Source organism: Ceratotherium simum, chromosome 9 (assembly GCF_057802395.1).
Source record: "Ceratotherium simum simum isolate JZ-2026a chromosome 9, ASM5780239v1, whole genome shotgun sequence".
Classification (NCBI taxonomy): domain Eukaryota; kingdom Metazoa; phylum Chordata; class Mammalia; order Perissodactyla; family Rhinocerotidae; genus Ceratotherium; species Ceratotherium simum.
This window is the reverse complement of record NC_141908.1, coordinates 66,437,277-66,452,653: the sequence shown is the minus strand read 5'-3', so window position 1 is coordinate 66,452,653 and position 15,377 is coordinate 66,437,277. Positions and strand designations below refer to the sequence as shown.

Sequence of the window (15,377 nt, the reverse complement as noted above, 5' to 3'; positions counted from 1 at the left end):
TTCAAATGTAGCCAGTTCTGTCTGAAGATAAAAAGAAGGCCCAAATCACGATTTTCTGATAGAAGCATGAGATAGGCCAAAGTCAAACGCATTGGATTTGCACAATTCAAATGGAGACTGATTTTAATTCTTATCAATATATTTTATATTCAGGTATTCAATGGGGGCCCAGATTTAGGGTCTTTTCATCCAAATAATTCTTATGGGCACGGAAACTGAGAGCCTCTGCCTTTCTCTCCCAAAATAAATGGAAGTAAATGTGGCCTTTCCATGTTGAACTTATCATGAATATTACTCTATTCAACTAACCCCTCTCAGGTCAGCATTATTGTTTATGTAAAAAATATTCTGCTTAATTGTATGAAGACTTTGTTTTTGTCTATACACTAAATCATGTTTAAAGAAGCTCTATATTTAGGTATGCTATTATTCTATGGGATAACACCAACATTAGATTCTTGGTAGAAGGAGGCTATGGCCAATGAGCTCTTTTTGTTCCCAAGGATCTAAGTGTTGCCTTCTGGAGTCTTGGCGTTTATGTGGCAATGTCCGTTTTAGTACCTTTGCTTTATATTTATTTATGTATTTATTTTATTCCTGCTTATAAGCCATTCTTAGTTTTTACCCCACCCCCTTTTTAAAATCATGCACAGCAGCAAGCACAGTCCTTTGTACATAATAGGTATTGATAAATGTGAAAAAGAATGACTTGATTGGAATAGAGTATTTAAAATATTAAGCATTTTCTGCCATCCTGGGGCCTGTGGAGGCCTGCTGGGAACAGGACTTCAAAAATGGTGGGTATGTCTGGAAGACTGTGGTCCAAGGCCACTTTTGCTACCTTAAGTGGAGTCTCCAGAACCGGAGGAAGCACACAGCTCTTCTTAAAATCAAAGATGCTTATGTCTGAGATAAAACTGAATTCTATTTGGGCAAGAAATGTCTTACGTGTACAAAGCAAAGAACAACACAGTGACTTCTGGTGGCCAACCAAAGACATCAGAGTAATCTGGGGAAAGATCACTCATGTCCATTGAAACAGTGACATGGTTTGTGCCAAATTCTGAAGCAACTTTCCTGCTAAGGCCATTGGACACAGAACTCTGCGTGATGCTGTACCCTTCAAGGATTTAAATTTATTGAAAAGTAAATAAATAAAAATGTGGAAAAAATATTAGGTGTTTAATAATAGAGGCATTTCTTAAAATTTACTGGACCCAGACCAGGAATCCGCCTCTACCCTTCACCATTTTCCAGATGTTAGATACATTTCATGAAGTGATTAAGTCAAAACATCTGACTAATGAAAAGAAACCACTCCAAGTAGACAGTTTCCACATAAAAATTGTGCCATCTTGATTATTCAAGGTACTAATCTTTAGGTGATGATACTGAGTAGATTAATATTACTTTATTTCTATTCTTTCATGTCCAGCCACCCTATTCATTTCCCCCCTCCACCCCTACAAAAGCCTAAATGCTCTTTTAGATAATTTCTGATATGTAATTCATCTTGTTTTAGGCCCTACCTTCTGAACAAATCAAATGTCTCTCTTTTTCCAATACCTAACATATTTATTTGTTTCCATGCCTTTGTTTGTGCTGCCTCGGTCTGAAATGATCTTTGCTTATTTCTATATGCTCAAATCCTATTCGATTTTCAAGACTCAACCCAATGATCACCCAATATAGCAAATCTATCTGACCCTCCCTGTTGTGACAATTCTCCTCTTCCTCTAGTCTCCCTGACCTCTCCCACAGCTCTCAGTTTCTTTTAATTTTCAGCTCTTTATCTCTTTACTAGCCTCAAAGCTACTCCAGGGCAAAATTGGGGTTTATTCATCATTTTATACCCCATAGTAGCCATTATATGGCCTTTCACATAGTATACAATTAATAAATATTAAATGGCATGTGATTTAAAATATTAAATGTTTAATCCAGCAAAATGCATGTGAAGTAATCTATTTCCTTTGTATTCTTTAGAACTCATGTAATTTCCAATAAGTTAATTACTCCCAGTATTTCCATCACTCTGAAAAAAGGAAGGTCACTGTTTCCAGCATAGGAAGTCTCTGGATTTATAATGGATTTTTAAAGCTTCCAGATGTTATGAATTTATTTCTAAAATAGAGAAAAATAAACAATAGAACTGGTTAGCAAACAAATTGAAAGCAGTCAAGCTCTCTGTTTATCACAAGATCACAAGTAAAAGACCACTTAAACCAATTTGTAAAATGGAAAGAAACATAGGTAATTTATGAGGGATTGCAAGAGAGAACGACAGAAAAGTCAAAAGGTGATTTCAAAGAAAATTTAAATAATTGTACTAGACATACATCACAATGTTAATGTTTTATTTTGGGGGTAAAAATTAAAAATGGCATATAAATGAGTATCATAAGAACAAAATGCTGAGTGCTCACACTTTTTTGTTTGAATTGTTTCACTTCCTTTGACTCAATTTCCTTGCAGTCAAAATTTAAAAAAAGAAATAAAATGTAAAATATCAAATCAAAATACTGAAATTTCCCTTTCCTTCCACAAATACAGACACCCCACACATAATGTAAGATGAATGTTTAAAGCTTTGTTTTGTATTGCCTGATTTTTTTGGTTTAAATTTCCTGGATAATTGTGGAAACTAACTGAAGTTGAGTTGAGTATGCCAAGGAATACTATATAGAAGTCAGGTAATAGTATTCTCAAGAGGCCCCTGTATGTAAGAATTGGAATCCAGTTTTTGGTTGTTAGGGGCAAGGTTAGCTGCAAAGTGGGCAGTCATTTTGACCTAGATTCAGCACCAGGATTGTATCACTCTTGATCGCTTCCTGGTGTGACCTGAAACAACCACTCCTAAAATTTCAGTTAGGGTGTGACCATCAGTGGGAGGCCAACAGCTGAAGGTTAGTATGCAGTTGGAATATTGGGTAGGATGTGGTAGGATTGTGTGAGAATTCCCTGACCCTCCCCATCTCCCAACATGAAATGGTGTGAGCACCATACTTTTATGGTGGGGAAGAGAAGAAAAAAGAAAGAAATATGTTTGCTAGTTATTAGTAAATAATATAATGCTAACTAAGTAGGAAGAAACTCATAGCTAAAATCAGGCTCTTGAATTATTTTAACATGTCAGAGTTACTGTTTCCTATTCAAAATGTAATCAAGAACTGATGGACTCTTTGAAATCATATAGATTTAGTGAAGGAAAAGGGGAGACGATGCATCTTGGGGGACTTCACTGAAATTAGCATCAAGCTGAAGAAGGTAATTTCATATCCACACTTTTTGCTATAGCAAACACCAGAGCAAAATATGGCCAGACAGCCAATTGGGACAGCATGACACACCACTGGAAAAAATGATATTGAGTGCAAAGTTACAAGAAAAGTAAAGTCATTGTTGAAGCCACGTTAGCATACCCTGCTCAAAATTATATCTGATTCTCTAGACACTTCTTTTGGAAGATTCCCCAAAACAAAAGCAGAGAAATTACATAAATGGTTTTCCAGGCCAACCTTTCTGATTTAGTGTGTTGTAAGTTGCTTGCAGTGTTTCTCCAAGTAGGGGATCCAGGAAAATTTCTAGGGGTTGTGGATTTTGGAATTTCACCAAATTGTTAATGATTGCTGCCATACTAGTTAGCAAAATCCTTCCTAGCTGTCAATAAAAAGAAAGGATAACAAGTGAACTGGAGGAAACAACAGCAATAACGATAGCCAGTCTACAGTTCAGCTGTCTATGTGTACCACCCAGTGTTAGCTTTCTTCATTGTTGTTCTTCCCAGCACTGCATTAGTATAGTTAAATTTTCTTCTCCTTGGCCAAAAAAGATAAAGATAACACTTCTCATTTCCTCTTCTCAACAGCTTAGAATTTGGGTGAAGTGGGCATCAAGAGTTTGGGGTAAAGGAATCCTAAGACACAGAATTTTAAAATATTGAAAAAGAGTGCCAAAATATGGACCTTATTGAATGGCCACATTGCAAAAGTGCTTCATTTATTTTCTGGTAGTTATCTATTTATTATAATAATTTACTTGGTTACTCATAAGGATTATTTTATTTTTCCTGCAAGACTTTAAGCTCTGTGGGGAAAGGGTTGTGTCTGTCCTGGTGGTCACTGCTTCTCTACTACCCATCATGTAGTTTCAAAGAGCAGGCACTCAGGAAGGACCAACTGACTGACGAGATGCTGAGAATCCAGTCCAACACCAAGGATTCTAAGCTTTCTGGTGATTTCGTTATTTTTCAGTCTAACTTACATCATTTAAATGTAAATTAAAAGCCTCTCAATTCTCAACCTTGAATAGTACTTTTATAAGAAAATCATCACTTTAGAATAAAAGTCTCCATCTGTAAAGTCTTATGACATTTTTTTTCATTCCTGTGTTTTTAAAAATCCCTGCCAAGTGAAAGAAATACAAGGAAACTCAAATAATTTGCCAGGGGCAAGTTTATTAACATTTTCCCAAAGCATATCTTATTTGAACTGTTTATTTTGGATCACTACTCAAGAGATAATTTTTTTTTAAAGCTTATAAGAAAAACCTTGGCCTGTAAATGTTAGTTTACATAAAGGCAAGGAATGGGGTTGAGTGAGGAAGAGGAAGAGAGTCTCTCACAATTAGAAATTGTTTTTGACTGTGTCATTTATGCACTTAGCCCTAAAAAGCATTATGTAGAGAGCTTCAATCACCTCAAAATAAAATCGGAAGATATTAAATATCTAATGCATCAGGCATTAGATATTTGCCTGATGCAGTTCCGGGCACATGAGTCGCTCAGTAAATACCTGTTTAATGAATGAATTATGAAGTGAGTTTAAATGTTTTGATTCTATTAGAATGAAGATTATTGTCATGGAAACCAGTGTGGAGGATTGTCCATAATTAAAGCAATAAACAAAGCCTTTCTGAATAATAATAGAAATTCTTATGTAGTACTTACTATGTGCTAGCCTTGTTCTAAGTTATATTTATGTGATTATATATGTAGTTAATGTAATATATTAAAATATAATATGCATATCTCATTAATCCTCACCACAACCCTAGGAGCATGCACTCCTCTTTTTTTTCTTTTTCCTGAGGAAGATTCGCCCTGAGCTAACATCTGTTGCTAATCTTCCTCATTTTTTGCTTGAGGAAGATTGGCCCTCAGCTAACATCTGTGCCAGTCTTCCTCTATTTTGTACGTGGGACACTGCCACAGCATGGCTGACGAGTGGAGTAGGTCTGCACCCAGGATCCTGGCCTGCGAACCTGGCCACAAAAGTGGAGCACGCAGAACTTGAACCACTAGGCCACAGGGCCAGGCCCAAGCATGCACTACTTTTATACCTGTTTTACGAATGAGTAAAATGACTTGCCAAAGATCACATAGTTAATGGAGAGCAGAGACGAGATTCAAACCGAGGAGGTCTGGTTTCGGACTCCGTTCTTTTAATCCCCATATGTTATGTTGAATTTAGTAGCCCTAAATGCTTTTAAACAGATCGGAAAGTTTATATTCAAATGAGCACTTTCCTCTTCAATGAAAAATTTGGGGTAACTATATTTATTTATTTTTTCCTCAATTACATATTTTTTGAAACATATTATTTTGAGTGTTTCCACTGGCGGATCCATTGAGGGTAGGCTTAATTTTTTTAAATTATCAAAAGCAATTTGTTGCAATTTCTGGTGAATACATAGAATTAAACAAGTTTGTGACATTGCACCAAAAAACATAATGTGAATATAAGATAATGATTCTGATTTTCTTGCATGTCTCATAAAATGATTTTAAACACAATCCCATAGACTAGACCCCAAATTGTTTTTGAAAAAATAACGTGAGGATATAGTCAAAGATGTATTCTTTCTGTTGTGTTACTAAAAAGAAAAGAATAGAAAAGAGAGGGGGCCGGCCCCGTGGTGCAAGCAGTTAAGTGTGCATGCTTCGTTGCGGTGGCCCTGGGTTCGCCGGTTCGGATCCCGGGCGCGCACCGACACACCGCTTGTCAAGCCGTGCTGTGGTGGCTCCCATATAAAGTAGAGGAAAATGGGCATGGATGTCAGCTCAGGGCCAGTCTTCCTCAGCAAAAAAAGCGGAGGATTGGCAGATGTTAGCTCAGGGCCGATCTTCCTCACAAAAAAAAAAGAGAGAGAGAGAAAACCTCAGTACTCTACGGAATTTAAAAATCAATGGAAGAGTCCTTGAAACTATTGTCTTGAATTGAGATAGTGTGGATGTACATGGGAAGACAGAGGTTTGTGTGAGTAGAATCTCATTCTTCTACTAAATTATATTTTTTAATCCTATTTTTGGTTTTCTCAGAATCTGTTAGGACAATCCTCTTTTTACTGTAGTCAGGATGAAGCTAGGATTAGCCAAGCAAAACCAGAAAGTGAAAAGTTAGGCTTTCCCTCCCCTCAGGGCCTGTCCACGTTGTAAACTGTACAAAATGATCCCATCCTGACAGTGCAGAAACCAACACAGTTTCCAACAGAACTTACATATGTGGCAGGGAGCTGTCCCGAAATGACATACTTAGACAAATATTTCCAAAAGGATCCTAGATTTCTGTTTACAACAGTATTCCCTAGACTTTCCAACATGTCTCAACTTGGTCTTCTCTTTATCATTTTCTCTCTTTCTCATTTTTTCAAAAGAGAGCTTGATTAATTTTTAATTTCTTCAAAGAAAAATTTTTTCTTCAAACATTTTTATTTTGATGTACATGTTTATTCAGTGACAAGAAGCAATTAAAGAACATGAAAAACGGTTAAACTAGGAAACATTGTGGATTATTACAGTTAAATAAATTAAAGCAGCTAACCAAATTCCAATTTTTATTTTATTTTAATTTTTTTACTTCAATCATTTGATAAATATGCCATTTGCTCTCACTTTATAGGTTTTGATTTTCAAGGACAGTATCCACTTTCTACATTTTTGCCTCCAAATTACTTTCCAACATTCATATGTGTCCCTAGGTGGATAGTGGTATCTAACTGATGATTCCCACAGTTTCCTATCAATTAATTAATAATACTATTCAAATACGTGTTGTGCACAAGGCACCTCACTGAGTTTGTTAGGGTATAAACAGAAAAGTAATGTACAACCTTTAACCTTAGAGAGATTATAATTTGTTTAATATTGAACAAAGCATTTGACCACTCGACATAAATTCATTTATAGAGTGATAAGGTTAATATAATTTGACTATGGTTTATTCTAGTTAGAACATTCAATGATTTTCTAAAAAAAATCATATGGTGAGCTTTTTCCCCCTCTTAATTGAAAGTAAAAAAGAAGTTTCAGTTATTTATTCAAATTTGCTTCTCCTTCCTATAATGTGTTTTATATCTGTAGACAAGTTTCTGTTTTTCACATAGCTCCCACAGGAATAGATGCATCTATTTTCTAGATTTAACAGAATATTATCCTTTTTCCTAGAGTACATTATTATAAAACACAGGTAAAGAGAACCAAAGTTTTTTTTAATTGCACATGAAGTGTTTTCTCAACTGTTAAGCTATTTAAGCTCTCTCTGGAGCTGATATATGGAAGTTTTTCACTTAAAGGTTATGCTAGAATTTTTTATACTTTAAAATAGAGGATTGTACGTACTCTGTTTATTGTTGTTATTTATCTTCTTATGCTTGAGTTCATTTTTGTTTTCAGTTGGAGTAGCCTGACTGATAGGTTTTAATTTTCACGGGATGCATCAGAATGAGGTGATAGCTTGGACACTCTCACTAATGGTAGGTGACATCTATTTATTTTTTCTATTGTGTACGGTTTAGTCAAATAAACCTAGAGAAAGGAAGAAAGAGGTTTACCTTTTCATTCCAACCATAGTGTTTCTTATGCCAAGAGATCAAAGAAATTCATATCAAAAGATGTAGGATTTTTAAAATATTATTAACTAGTTAGTTAACATCTTTGATCCAGAGGTGGGTGGTTAGTCTATTTGTGACTGCTTTGTTGTGTTATGGCAGGCATATTCTTCATCTGGCTGTCACATTGTTTTATTTTTCAGTCGTAGCGATTGAGTCTGATTCACACTGTTCTATAGAAGGCTCAAGGTTTTGCATGCATGCATTCTTCTAGCATTTCTAATCCAATGCTTCACTCTAACTTAGAAAAGTGCTGACAAAAATGTAACCCTTATTTGTGTAGAGAAGAGTGAATATGCTTAAAAATGATAGGACATAAACGTCAAAATTACCACCTTGCAATTGGACAATTCTACATGCTTGGGGCAAATTAGAGATACTCAGGTTAGTGAATTTTGGCAATCTCTTGTATTATCCTTTGCTGGATAAGTGATGACCTCTTGGAGGGATGGTATTGAACTAGGAGGTGTGAAATCAGTTTAACTTCCTTTAGAATAATGACTAACAGACCTAACAGAAATTCTTATCAAATGTGTAGGTGATACAGAGCTGCATGTTGCATGATAGAATTAGGATTAACATAAAAATCTCAGAATATAGTGATGGTGGGCTGATAGTAACATAATAAATTTGTGTAAGAGATAAATGTAAAAGCATCTATTAAAAACTAATTGCACACGAATACGATGAAGAGAAATATGGCTGCATAGTAGTAGCTGATGTGAAAAAAAAACGTTGGTAGGTTTCAGTTGATCCTGGTAGGGAAATGTGGCTGCTGAATTTCCTCATGCCCTGGTTCGTGAATTAAACATATATTTACTGAGTGCCTATTATATGCTAAGCATTATGCCAGGCACAGGGCTTAGTGATGAAACAGACCTGATCCATGTCTTTAATAAGGCTACAGTCTGGTCGGGAGGGCTGACAAGAAGCAATTTCAACTCAGAGTGATAAATGCTATGATAAAGGTAGTACCAAAACACGTGGAGGGCACAGGATCCAGTCTATAGGGGTCAAGATGTGTTTTCCAGGGGAAGTGAGGTCAAAAATGATACCTCCTATATTTTCCACTGATCTCACACAAAGAGGTTCATCCAGTTACATCTAGATCCCAACTTTGGCCTGTTCTATAACGATCTTGCTACCCTTCTCCGTCCTCTACACTATCTGGAAAAGATTGAACATGGCACCATTTCTTACTTCCTCAACCATCCAGAATAGTCTTATAAACGTGAAATTGGGCAATGATAGATTCTAGAACCAAAGAGCTTTCATAATACTCCTTCCCTCCCCTTGGTAAGAAACAGAGTTGCGTTCAGGTTGTGCACCCCAGTAGTTTTTTTGTGAGATGAAGTAGGAAAGAAGATAGATAGAAGAAATCTAAAAGGTAGATTAGTTTTTCTTTCTTATTTCCAGTCATAATCCCAGTATCAGAGCAAATCAGAGAGTTGGAGCAAACACATCTACAAAAGCCATTAGCCCCTGAACAAGCCCTATTACATAGCATTGTCAATAATGTTTACCAAAAAGAGAAGGATGTTGTTGTATACTATATCCTCTTAAAGGATTAGGTAATTTTGTAATGCATTTGAGAAAGAGTTTTATCTAAATGTCTATTTTGAGAGTAATCTAGATATCCCTTTTATTCTTTCTCCTCCTCCTCCTCCTCTCCTTCTTCCTCCCCTTCCTCCTCCTTCTCTCTCTCTCCTTTTTTTTTTTTTTTTTTTTTTCCAATCTTTTGTGTGTCCGATGGCTTTTACCTCCAACATATACTGACGGACACACTGGGCATTCTCTTATTTCAGGGTTTTTCCTCTTGCTGGTCCCTCCACTGGGATCACTCCTTCCCAATATCTGCATGTTTTGCTTCCTCATCTTTTCAGATCTTTGTTCAAATATCACCCCAGTGAGTACTTCTTTGACTATTTCATTTAAAATCTCACATCCTTACCAGCCCTCTGCCTTCTCTTTCCTGCATTATTTTTCTCCTCACTACTTATGCTACATATTTTACTTATTTTTCTGTTATTATCTTTCCAATTGGATTGTAAGTTCCATGAAGATAGTGCTTTTGTCTGTTTTGTTCTTTGTTGCAGCACCAGCACCTAATACTCAAGTACCAAGTACTGGGCATGGCAGATGCTCAATAAATATTTGTAAAACGAATGAATAAATAAACCCTAAACATTTTCTTTACCTCTGATGTCTTTCCTGAGTGCCACACAGGCCCACCCCAGATATTGCCACTCTAGTCTGTCTCTTGCCTGGATTTGGATACCACCCTCCTAGTTACTAGCTTGCTTCCAGTCTTTCTTCTTTTTTACATTTATTCTCTATATCATCTCTTAAGAAATTATTCTAAAATCCAAAGCTGATCCTGCCACTCACTGATTTATAATTTGACAATGGCTTTTTACCACCCTTGGAAGAAAAATCTACCCTTTAAGAAGAATCACCTTAGCTTTCCTTGTCTCATTTTACTACCTCAGCTCCCAACACTCCAGTCTTCACTCTGACCACCTTAAATTAAGTTCCTCAAACTCATTACCTTTCTTTTTACCGCCAGCCCTTCACAACCTACACTTTGCTTGACACACTCTTCTCACAGCCCGCTTGATGCATTCTTCATTGTCAGATGGTCCTGCACTGGGGAGCTTTCTCTGAAGCCTAGAAAGGTCAGTTGTTCCTGAGAAGTACATACTTAGCACTTGCACTTTCTCGAAGCAGTCATCACCCGCTATTTAAGTTGATTATTCCTCTGTGTCCTCCACTGGGGTCTAAAACCCAGGTAGATAGTCATCTTGTTTGTTTTACTCACACTCAGATCCTTAGAGCTTCGCATGGTGCCTAGCTCGTGGTGTGCACTTGATATTTGTTGAAAGTAAAAGAGAGAAAGAAAAAGAATGAATGGAAGGGTGGAGCAGGGGGTATTAGACTTTATTCTGTATTTAAAAGAAGAAAAACTTAGATTACTCATGGAGATACATTTTCTTATCTTAAAGTTTTTAATTAGATAATAAAAACACATCTAAAATCCAGCAGAAAATATTTCAATAGTTATCTTCAAGTGATTCTCTTGTTTCAATAACCCCATAGATTCCCTAGGCCACAGCAGGTACTAAATAAATATCTGGTAAATAACACACAAGACGGTTCTTCTTTGCAGTCGGATAAGAAGTAATCTTTGTGAATATACACAGCTTGTTTGTTCACTAAACTTACTGTGTTTTAGTGAGAGCATTCACAATGCCCTCCAGGCCAGGACATGGTTCACCTAGCCTAGTATTCACTGTCAGATTGAGAGTGACTCCATGGATAGAAATGGATGGGAGAACTCTCAGAGGTCATCTTAATATGATTAATTTTTAATCAAGTAATTCTAAACTAGCTGTATTTATTATCTATATATTCCTCAAAATAGCTATTAAATTGTTACATCTTCAGGCATCGTCAACCTTTGGGCAATCAAGTTCCACAAATTATTAGTTACTGTGTTCAATAAGTGTTCTCAATTGTTCTAAAACTATCTTCAAACCTTTCCAGGATGCCCAATACCTCTAATATTTCCAGACTCCTTGAACAACTCCAAACCACCAAATGACTAGCTTCCCTCTTATTTTCCCTAACTTTGATCAAATTTCTTATCTGCCCTTGTATTTGAAAGATACAGAGGCAAGTATTCCAAATATCAACCTGCCTGAACCTGGAAGCGGTGCTGTAGATAAGGCTAGGTGGACCCTCACAAATTTATAGCTCTCACAAATTTATAGCCCGATTAGAGGCTTTTTGTTTGTCCAATTCTCTCAAATCTGCAACAAAATTATTTTGAAACAAAGTTGGAAATGTAGGTGAAGAAAAAGGGTGGAAGAAATCTAAGCTTGAGACTGCTGCCAAGACCATGTGTATTGATTTTTCCTTGCCAAAATATTATTGCCATCTCTCAGAACTCTGCTAAGGCTTTGGAATCTATCTCTTTGCTGAATCTGCCACGTGTTACAATTCTCCTCAGATCATGAGCTAATGTTGCAGGATAGCACACCATCTGGTATCATTAGAGAACTAAACTCGATCTGTATGCTTGAGACAAGTACGCTGATGAAGAGCTTCCAGATATTATTAAGCAGAACTTTCTCTTTCATACCAAGTTAGCAAAATCATATACACACTAAAAAGCAAAGCAAAAAACAACAACAAAATAAAAAAATTACAGAGAAAAATTTTATATAGGAACATTTTATTAGTTATTTGCTTTATTGTGCCTTGAGTGTTTTTTTAATTTGTCATAAAGTATCCCCAACTCACATTTTAGTGTAATGCTTTTTTTCTAGTTCTGCTTGTATAAGATATCTATGACTTTGACAGTCATTTCTTAACTTGAGTAAAGGAGTAAAACGTGGGAGAGAGGACTTAAATTATGAAATATTAATCTGAGAAAATGAAATTTGATTAAATTTTATTATTTAAAGCCAAATATCTGATACTGATACTGGTTACTTACTGTTTTTCTGCTTTATCTGCAATTATTAAAATATCTGACAATATGTTGGATATTAATTCACCACTAAGTTGTCAATTTACAGCAATGTAATTTCTAGAATTATGACATGATCAACAAGTCTTGATACGACAAAGTGAGATCTGAGAAGAGGAAAGAATGTGAAATTAACATATGGCATAACTTGGAAAAGGAATTGACTGGAGTAAGATTTCGAGATGGAAAAAATATTGAGCAAGATTGTGACATAGGAGCCAGAGTGCTGGCTGGCTTAGGCTTGGAATAGAAGAAAGAAAGAAGAGGTGTAAGAAAACAGGCAGTTGGGTAAATCCTATTTTATTTTATATCTATAATTTGCTTATTATCATTGAATCTCTATTCATCCTTCAGTTAATAAATAATCCTGTATAATGAGTATACTTCACGTAAGAACTCAAATGAAGAATGTGAAAAAAATTGTCAGTTAAGTTCAGGGGCTTTTTTATATTTAGTCACATTTATACATTAGGAAAAACATGTACACATTGTATTTAATATAATCTACATATTTAATTATTTTTTTCAAAATATAACTCTTATTTATGTACCCCATGAAAAATACTGTTGCAGAGCAAAGAATGATGGCTTATCCATAAACTTATAAAAGTGGCAGCATTTTCTTTTTTTTCTTAATTTTGTTATGATTCCTGAGAAAAAGAGAATTGGAAAAGCACACATGTTTCTTGTACTTGGACCTACAGATGAATTCTCAGAGGTCAATGAATTCTCTAGGGGATTTTTGTTATTGTGTTCTCATTTTGATGACAAGCACACACCCTCATGTGCATGTATGAATGCTCTAGATAATATGTAGGACACTTTTATAATCAAGTAGTGCCAAACAGTAGTCCCTGTATTTATTTTTGTGTTTACAGCTTTTTAGTGCCCAATAAAACTATTCTAATTGTGTTGGGCTAAGAGAACAGGGAAAACAGGAGAAGTTAAATTAATAATGAATATATAAATGTTGCATTTTTCCCAAGTTCAAATGCTGTCATGGCTTGACTTATGAATCAAAGTTTCACAGTAGTTTGAAAAGACAAAAGTGATAGGAAAACTTGAGGGGGAATGAGGCAGAAGTCATAAGGGAAAGAGAGTGACACTTTCTTGAGTATAACCTTCTGTATAATTTTGACACTTGAGAGCATGTAATATTCCACATTTTTTAAAATATAAATTAATATAAATGAGAATTGAGAAAAGTAACTCAAAAACTGAAAGAACAATGCAACAAATGGACTTAATTGTATTTCCACTGACTACCATAACCACACTGTTGGGAAAATAAATGAAATAAGAAGCTAATCGAAGTAATTTATGAACACGGTATTTATATATCCCCACTCATGAGCAAAGTAGGGTGTGAAGAGTCACAAACAAATCCTGAAATATTTTTAATGGGTTTGGTGATTTTACTAGTGTAGGCAAAGCCATTCTGAAATTATTTTAGATGCATTAAATAATTGAATAAACAGGTAATTGTTCTGAGGGTTGTTGGGAGCCAGAGTTTTCACTGTGGAAAAACAATCGGTACTGAATGGGGGGAAGGCAAGTACGAGCCCAATAGGGATGGATTGGAATTGGAGGTACTGGTGTGAACACATGATTACATAAATATGTTTATTAATGTGTGTGTATGCATGTTTATGTACACATGTACATAAGTATATGTATATGGGTATCGAAAGTTTAGATAAGTGTATGTATACGTATGTGTGTATGTATACGTGTATATGTATGTATATATGTATATACGTATGTATGTTTGTATATATATTTTTTTCCTAGCTCTCTCCAAGGAAAAGATCAAGAAAAAATGACATCCTTGTAGCAATGAACCCACCTAGTACCCATATCTTCTTCTCTGTTACTACCCTCCCTTAAAATGAACCAAGGCATCTTGAAGAAATGTCTGATACCAGGATTGGGGCACAGTAGGTACAAGACGGTTCTGGTACTTATTATTATTCCAGAAAGTAAGCAAGTACTAAAAAAAAGAGTGATGAGAGTATGTCATAAGGATACAAGTGCCAGTTTGAAGGGGCTCTGACTAGCCAAATCTGGAACAATTTGAGCACCAAGATAATTACACACCTTAATGAATTATAATCCACTGAACAAATGGGAATTCATGGGTCCATATTGATGACAAATAGAGGAATAAACAAATAGAGAAAGGAGATCTGTTCCTTACAGTAAAATTGAGGACTAACTGATCAATGTAGAGGGAATGCTAGAGCTTGGAAATAATCATTTGATAAACATTATGTTATATATTGAATTAGGCAAGATCATGAATGTACAATAAATTTAGAAAGAAATTTTCATTAGGAGTAGGATATTTACATTGTCTTAAAGTATCTTCCCACAGATTAATTATTAATTTCAAGGGAGCAAAACTACTAATTATGCAGTGGAGATTTGGGCACTATTTTGACCAGGTGATCAAAATTATCACCAGTGAGGGATAGAAGGATATCATATATCTCCAAATGTGATAACTTGGAAAGGTATAACACAACTTTGCAGTATTCTAGCTGAGAATACATAACCTCTCCCTAATCATGAGGAAACATCAGACAAATGCAAAAGAGAAAAATTTGACTTAAAAATGCAGTGTTTGTCTTTCAAAATGTCATCATAAAAGATAAAGAAAGGTTGTGAAAATGTTATAGACTAAGGGAAGCTAAAGAGAGATAGTAGATAGCGTGATGTCTGACTCTAGTCTGGATCCTCTACAAGAGGGGAAAAATAGTATAAAAGACACACAGGCAAAATTGGAGTATTGATGCTAAACTAGAAATAAGTAATGTAGCAGTGTAAACTTATGAAATTAATAATTGTACTGTGATTATGTGAGAGAACATCCTTATTTTTAATATTTAGAGGCAAAGGGCTATGTAACTTATTCTCTCATGGCTCAAAAAATATATATGTATATATACAGAGAGAGTGG

The 15,377-nt window shown here is 35.4% G+C and overlaps 1 pseudogene; it reads left to right on the top strand.

Annotated features, from left to right (window-relative positions):
- The first annotated feature begins 794 nt into the window (after nt 1-794).
- On the top strand, nt 795-1,134 carry LOC101394813 (large ribosomal subunit protein eL33 pseudogene; annotated as a pseudogene).
- Nucleotides 1,135-15,377: the final 14,243 nt, after the last annotated feature.